The sequence below is a fragment of the Eptesicus fuscus genome, chromosome 4 (genome assembly GCF_027574615.1).
Source record: "Eptesicus fuscus isolate TK198812 chromosome 4, DD_ASM_mEF_20220401, whole genome shotgun sequence".
Lineage (NCBI taxonomy): Eukaryota > Metazoa > Chordata > Mammalia > Chiroptera > Vespertilionidae > Eptesicus > Eptesicus fuscus.
Genome location: NC_072476.1, coordinates 106,878,178 through 106,886,361, shown reverse-complemented (window position 1 = coordinate 106,886,361; position 8,184 = coordinate 106,878,178). Strand labels below are relative to the sequence as shown.

Here is an 8,184-nt window from a genome sequence, read left to right as displayed (position 1 = left end):
ATATACAATTACCATTTACTTCTTGAAAAACCCTACTTGATGGCAAGTAAACAAAAAGTAAGCACCTTTGTTTACTCAGAGAGTTTTGAGAACAAACAGGCTGGGTGCAGGGGAGGGGGAAGGCGCTGGGAAGGGGAGGGACAGTGATAGCCAGAGAGATGGAAGGTGGACCGGTTGGCGCTGCCGAAGCGTCTGTCTGGCCTGTAGCTTTCAGCTTCCCAAGGGAGCCCGGAAGGGCCAGGCCCGTTATTGTTCGAGAACCTGCTGTAGGAGTTTTCTGCCATGTGCACAGGCAGGCAGGGAGTGTGTGAGCATGTGTGTGTGTGTGTGTGTGCGTGTGTGTGTGTGTGTGTGTGTGAGCGTGTGTGTGTGTGTGTGTGAGTGTGTGTGAGCGTGTGTGTGAGAGCATGTGTGTGTGAGCATGTGTGTGTGTGTGAGCGTGTGTGTGTGAACATGTGAGTGTGAGAGTGTGTGTGTGTGTGAGTGTGTGTGTGTGAGCGTGTGTGTGTGTGTGTGAGCATGTGAGTGTGTGAGAGTGTGTGTGTGAGAGCGTGTGTGTGTGTGTGAGCATGTGTGTGTGTGTGTGTGTGGGTGTGTGTGAGCATGTGTGTGTGAGCATGTGAGTGTGTGTGTGTGTGTGTGCGTGTGTGTGTGTGTGTGTGTGTGTGAGCATGTGTGTGTGTGTGAGCATGTGTGTGTATGTGTGTGTGAGTGTGTGAGCATGTGTGTGTGTGTGTGTGTGAGGGTGTGTGTGTGAGCGTGTGTGTGTGAGCATGTGAGTGTGTGAGTGTGTGTGTGGGAGAGTGTGTGTGAGAGTGTGTGTGTGAGCATGTGTGTGTGCGTGCATGTGTATGTGTGTGTGTAATTGTGAAGAAACCACACGCCCGTGGAAAGTCACGCCCCTTTTAAACAAGCTGAACAGGTCTGATGCAGGGCCGTGTGGCGCTGCTCCTGTGCTTACAGGGGAGCCTCCTGCCGGTGATGGATCAAGGTTGACACCATCGAGGTCCTTTATGCTAACAGACCGTTGGTCTTGGGCTCTCCAGGTGTCCAGGTTGTCTTCACGGAGGACACCACCAACCCTGCAATCCGCTCGTGTGGACAGGGGCGCTGCACGTCTCCCCGTTACCTGCCGCAGGAGCGTGTCCCGCCCAGGCTCTAGGGGGCCCAGCTCCGTCTCCCCTCCCTCTGTCCTGACAGTCATGGCCAAGTTCAGGTCCCAGTGCGTCCGGGCCTCACAGCCTCTGCTCCTCTCCGATGCTTCTCTTTAGCATCAGCGGGGATCTTTCCTTTTGGTTCCGTGATGCATCCGGCCCTCGGGGTGGCCCTGAGGGGACAGTGGGTCTTCGGTGTAGGGGAAGTGGATGGCTCCCCAAATTGTGCTCAAGGACGTTCTTTTGTTTTCTTTTCTTTTTTTTTTTAAAATATATTTTATTGATTTTTTACAGAGAGGAAGAGAGAGGGATAGAGAGTTAGAAACATCTATCAGCTGCCTCCTGCACACCCCCCTACTGGGGATGTGCCCTGCAACCAAGGTACATGCCCTTGACCGGAATCGAACCTGGGACCCTTGAGTCCGCAGGCTGATGCTCTATCCACTGAGCCAAACCGGCTTCAGCCGTTCTTTTGTTTTCCGTCTTCCCAGGAGCTAAACCACTTTGGTGCTGGGCCGTGTGTGTGTGTGTGTGTGTGTGTGTGTGTGTGTCTGTGTGTGTGTGTCCCCAGCCACCACAGGAAAAGAAGAATAGGTGCTACATTTTTCTCCTCTTTTTAAACAAATCCTCACTAAGGATATGTTTTTATTGATTTTTATTTTTTAATATATTTTTAAAATTTTATTTAATTTTATTTATTTTTTATTTGCGTACTAGATGTTTTCTGCGTGGTTTGTCTCCTCAGTCATGGTCCCCAGGACTCTGAGAAGTTGTAGGAATATGCAGGCGCAGACTCGAGGCCCGGCTTTCTCTCCAACGTTGTGGAAAGGGACTGTACGTCACGGGGCAGAGCCCTACGCTCCCCGACGCCACCTGGACAGAGCCCGGGGAGAGTGACCTCCCGGGGTATCCACGTTGGGTTTTTATTGATTTTTAGAGAGAGCGGAAGGGAGAGAGAAACACACTGGTTGCCTCCCATACGTGCCCCAGCTGGGGGTCAAACCCCAGACCTTTTGGTGTATGGACGATGCTCCAACCAAGCGAGCCACGCTGCCAGGGCTATTTTCTCTTAAATTAAAGTGAGTGGGAGTGTTGTTTAGAGAATGTCTGAGGAGCCCCCCATGATGTGTCCCGGGCTGGAAATGCATGTGTCACTGTGGAAATGGCTGCCCTGGAGGTACCGACTGAAACGTTTTCTGCTTCTAGAACTCTGTTCCTCCAGCCCAGTGTCCCCAACAGTTTATCATCCGCATCCCAATCCCCAGGGCGGTAGTTCCTCTGCAGATTCCTGGTTACTCCCAGACTCACTGGATCAGAGCCTGTGGGGGCTGGACGCCAGGGGCCCGCATTTAAAGGGTGCCCCAGCCTTAGGACCCCCGGCTCCTGAGGCATCTCCCCCCGCCTGGAGAGCGCTCCCACCTTCCTCACCTGCGGCAAAGCCTGGGCCTCAGAGAGGAGCAGGGACTGGCCTGGGAGGGAAGACCTCGCCCGCCTCTTCTTCCGGCCCCCCCGGGTGTGGCGGGGCCCAGTGCCTGCGGACAGAAGGGCCTGCAGCAGGTTCGGGGAACAAGACCAGGAAAGACACGCGTTGTGGAGCACAGGGGACTGAGCCTCTTCTGGTCAGGGATCAGGCAGCTTTTTCATGCATCCGCCCTCAAATATTTACTAAGTGCTGACTATGTGCCAGGCACCAGGCTCGCTGCTCTCCTCATCTGCTTGTCGAGTTGGAAAGATGAAGCTGAGGTGAAGTCCCAGTTAGTGCCTTTGTGTTACACACACATATGTAGGCGAGGGATTTAGCCTGTGTTTTCCATGCACGTATAATTTATTCCTTTCTTGATTCGTGTGCTTATTCGTTCCAGAAACATTCATCCGCTCCTTCATCCAGCGGCGTCTCCTGTGGGCCAGGCCAGGGGCCAGGGCCCGTGGGGAGGGAGACAAAGCGCTTGCCCTCAGGGAGCTTTCCTCTCAGCGTGGCCACTGCTCCCACATGCGTACTAAACACAGACATGGTTTTACCATTTACCTTTCCAGCAGAGATTGGCAGCTCAACAGGATGCAAATTAGAGCCCGCAGCCTCGCCCCTGCTCCCCTCCTCCCGGCTTTACACATGTTCTTTCCGGCAAAGACGCCTTCCCGACGTTCCATTACGTGCTTGAAGTCTTTGCACACCTACCTGGGGGAAACGAATTAACACTGCGCATTAACTCCATGGGACACAAGTCAACATAGGAAGTCGGTTGTTCAGCCGTGGATTATGACTGCTTCCCGTCAGGAAACCCCTTTCCAAAAAAACCGTCACGGAGCACACACTTCAAAGAGGCTCCCCGCCACGCTGTGCTTCCAACGTGCTAATTGGACCCGACTGCAAACAGCTGCCCAGCTCAGCCTCTGTTTGGGTTGGCATTCACCCCCTCTAGATCTGGGTCACCATTTTTGGATACATTAGATTCATATTGGGATGCTAACGTATTTGTTATAGTTTCAGAATGTCCCGCCATCCAAAGGAGTATGAGATAATAAATAAAACATGAATGACATGCTTGCCAGACCCTGAGGTCACTGCCAAGTACATAAGCACGTGAGGGCAGATACCCTATTCGATACACTGTGTGGGGTCATGGCCTCTCCCTTCAATATATGGGAAATTGTCCAACAAAAACAAAACAACCCATGGTGTTTGCTGGTTTCTGGATGTGGTGGAGGCATTGAATGATCTTCTATTGTCTATTCTCCGCCACTTAACTACTGAATTTTAATGCCACACATTGCAGGAGGAAGGAGGGAAAAATAATACTTATTAGTTTATTGGGTGACATTGTCGTTGGACCTAGTTTTATAGAATATTGGTGTTTCTCAAGAAGCACTTGTGGGAGCAACTTATTGGTTAAATATGAAGGGTGGTTTCTGAAATATTTATCAATAGCAAGGCATGGACACTGAGCAATGAGGAGGAGCAGGCACTGGCCACAGCGGCTGGCATGGCCACACCCCTGCAGACTTGTGTGCAGCCAAAGGGGTCCTCATCCAGGGGTCCTCATCCCTGAGGGCAGCTGGAAGGCGACCCTGCTGGGACTCAGTGTAGAACGTGCTCCTGGGAGCTCTCTTGTCCTAGGAGCGAGAGCACTGGGTATTCAGACCCACTCCCCCTGATGCTGGCTGCTGTCTGCTTCCTGGGCATGAATTCTCCGGCACTTCTGCCCTGCCAGTCAAGGGGCAGAGTCCTCTGGAGGACTGAGGATGCCCTTATGCAAAGAGATGCTCGTTCTTGCAATTGGAGGTCAGGCTGCAGGGTACTGATACCCAGGGGTGTGGGTGGGGCGCCTGCAGCACCTGCTAGGGTGGTTAGGGGGACATTTGAGATGTCAGTGGGACTGAAATGGAGACCATGAAGTGTTTCTCTCTCTGCATTGGGCACATCAGCCTTCCTGAGATTGTTTGGAACAAATTGGTCCTCAGAATATGACATCAGTTAAATGGGAGTGAGGGGGTGCAGTATATAATGAAAATGATGATGACCATGAGAATAATGAAAGCAGTTATTACTTATTTTATTTTAAAATATTTTTATTGATTTCAGAGGGGAAGGGAGAGAGAGAGAGAGAGAAAGAGAAACATCACTGATGAGAGTCATTGATCGGCTGCCTCCTGCATGTCCCCTACTGGGGACTGAGCCAGCAATCTGGGCATGTGCCCTTGACCGAAATCTATCGCAGGACCTTTCAGTCAACAGGCCGATGCTCTATCCACTGAGTCAAACCGGCTAGGACTATTATTTATTTTTATATCACTGTATGATAGCCATGGACTCCCCTTTTTCCAGATGAGGAAACTGAGGGTTAGAGGTGTTGAATAACTTGCTCAAGGACACACAGGTGAGGGATGGTAGAGACAGGATTTGATTGGCCTTTCTGACTCTACATCACAGACTCCTGAAAGTACAGAAGGTTTAACACAGACCCTTCCCTTTCTCTTTCCTCCATTCCCTTCTTCCCTCCTTCCCTCCCTCCATCCCTCCCTTCCTCCCTTCCCCTTCCCTCCCTCCCTCAAAAAATATTCGAGCACTTACATGCGCCAGATGCTGCTTTAAGCACCACACAGCAAAGAAACAATGTGATCCTTTTTGATCCCAAGAGTGCCCTTATCCTCGCCTTAAAAACTATTTTCCCTTCCCCAGGCTGTCCCCCGACTTTTGCGGGGCTCTGGCAAGTGTATAAAGGGAGGCTCATATGCCATGCCTAAATATTTAAAAGTCATAAATCAAGCTGCTAAACTGTAAAATAAAATATATTTCACTCACATCCAGCCTGCACATCAAGCTCCACCCCTGCACACGGAGAAAGAGTAGGTGGATTATTAGCCACCCTGTGGCCACTTTTTGGACTTCGGGGTGTGCAGACTGAGGCTGTGGCCAGCTCTTGAGAGAGGCTGCCCGGGGAAGGCCCTGGCATTGGTTGGGACCATGCTTGTGGAGAAGGCATGGGCACACTTCTCCACGCTCAGCAGCTTAGTCCACAGAGGAAAGTATACTCCCCAGGCTCAGTCTGGAGAGCTTCATGGACTCATCCCAGACTTCTATACACGGATGAGACTTCAGCTCCGCTCCCTCTTTGCTTCTCCAGCCACAATAACCAAAGTGTTGGATAAACTCCTGAGACATGCCCAGACACAATGCTTGCCTACTGGGTCAGGTTATCCTGGGGGAGTCAGAGAGATGGTCTGACCCGAATAGCACACGTTCATGCCAGTGGAAGATGAAGGCTTAACACAGGCACATCTTGGAGATGTTTCGGGTTCAGTCCCAGATCACCACAATGGAGTGAATCATAATCTTTTTGCTGCTGGAGGGTCTTGCCTTCAATTTACAAAACATACAACATTTCTGAAGCACAATAACATGAAGCGCAATAAAACGAGGTGAGCCTGTATTTGCTAGAACGCATGCTCCCATAATCACCTGTGTTCCTCTGCAGGTGATTATGGTCTTCTGGGCGCAGGTAACTGCCAGCAGGTGTGCCTCTTAGAGAATCACATTAACTTATTTAAAATGCCGACTTCGGTGCGGTGGCTGGCAGGACACTGACGGGGAGGATTCTGCGGTCACAGACAGGCTCATCGAGCCAGGGCGCCATGAGCAAACCCGGCTGATGAACTTACCATCGATTGCCACCACCGTGGAGACTGCCCAGGACAGAGATCAAGTGGGGAACAGCCAGACCTCAGGGTCTGTGGCTCCTGGGAGGGCCAACTGGAGCTCAGACAGCAGGGCCTGGCCATGCCCAGAGAGCTCATGGCGGACCTTGCTCAGCCGCAGGTTCAGCACTGAGGCCTTCAGGGTGGACCCGGGACCTGGGGGATGGCACACGGACCTGCACATGGGAATCCTGTGCATCAAGGACCCCCCGCCCCTTCCAGGCCAGCACCAGGCAAAGCGAACTCTTCCCTGGGCCATGTTGGAGAGGAATGGAAACGTGGGCGAGGAAAACGGTAAGATGGAAATATCAGGGGAAGTTTAAGTGATTGGATTGGATGGCATTTGATTTTCCATCTCTACATAGTAAGGTGAAGGGCTCAGGAGAAAGATTAGGTCGATTATAAAAAATAAGGAAGCTGCATTTCTCTTGTGTTTGTCCACCCAGGCCTACATGCACGCACGCGCGCGTGCGTGCGCACACACACACACCCACACACACACACAAATAGCACTTCTATAAGTTTTTCCCCTCTTCCCCTCAAGAACCTGTACCCACAGATCATTAGTGAGAAATGTAGACTTCACTGCGGATTTCCCAGGGGAGACGAAGAAGTGTTCATTGCACCCTCCACAGCAAACAGGTTCTCAATCCCCCTTCAACACTGTATTTCATCATTTCTGAGATGCACATTTTTCATTTGAATATTTGCTATCTATTTTTTATGTTTTTCCCCCAATTTTTATTGATTTTATTGGGATGACACTGATTAACAAAATGATATAGGTTTCAGGTGCACAATTCCACAACACATCATCTGGACACTGTGTTGTGTGTTCACTGCCCCAAGGATATCTGCTCCCTCTGAACCAGAATCTGGCTTACTGGGGTGGTGTGTGACAGCATACGTACAGTTGGCAGCACGTCTGTAGCAGCACGTAAAATAATGGTGTGTCTTACACTGACACCTTCTTATAGTTGATGAAACCCTTTAGCCTCTGCTTTGCTGTCCTTCTCAGCTGTGACCAGAGGCTTCCCCACTGAGGTCACTGAGGAGAGTGGTTTGAGGCACAGATTCCAGAGTCAGCCCGTTGCTCACTAGCTCTGCCCTTCACTGGCCAAGTGACCTTGAACAAGCTACTGAACCACTCTGGGCCTTTGTTTCCCCCTTGAAATGGGGATAACTATTACTAACTGCTTCATAGGGTTGCTGTAAGAGTTAAACGAGCTGACATATATAAAGAGATTGGAACAGTGCCAAGTAGAGGGACACATTAGATAAGCAGTTAGTCTTATAGTTATTACCCGATTAGTCTCTTCCCCACAGGCCCCGCCTCCTACTGCCTATTGCTTTTTCCTCCTTTCCTTATTTTATGAAGAGTGGTTCAGTGACCACTGTTTGCTGTTTGAACAGCCCTTGAGTTGTTGCTTCTCCTCCCCAAGTGGCTTTCCTAACTATTTCCTCTAAGCAAATCTGTTCTTTTTTGAGTGGAGTTCTGAGAGACGAAAACTGCTGTGTGTAGTAATGTGTCTTTATCATGGTTTCTGAGTATTTATGGTGATGCAAGAGATAGTGAGGTCGAGTCTGCCCGGAGTGGAGGTATTTGTGAGAGAGCATTAGGGTAGAGGATGGGGGAAATGGCTTGGAGCCAGATGGTCATTTGAAGGATCCATAGGCTACTTCTCTGATGCAGCTCCTTGGAGCTTTTGTGTTAGACAACAGCCTTCCATGCTGTGGTCATGCACTCACACTGGCCATGCACTCACAGAGAGTGGAGTGGGCTGTCTCTCTCTTCAAGTCACTCCATAAAGGTGGCAGGTGCTTCATGTCCACCCTA

At 50.6% G+C, this 8,184-nt stretch overlaps 1 non-coding gene across 1 annotated transcript; it reads right to left on the bottom strand.

The window, feature by feature from the left end:
- Positions 1-1,869: 1,869 nt before the first annotated feature.
- LOC114227804 (small nucleolar RNA SNORA73 family) lies at positions 1,870-2,073 on the bottom strand. The gene has a single exon (XR_003613885.2). It is a non-coding gene; the product is annotated as a small nucleolar RNA SNORA73 family (small nucleolar RNA).
- Positions 2,074-8,184: the final 6,111 nt, after the last annotated feature.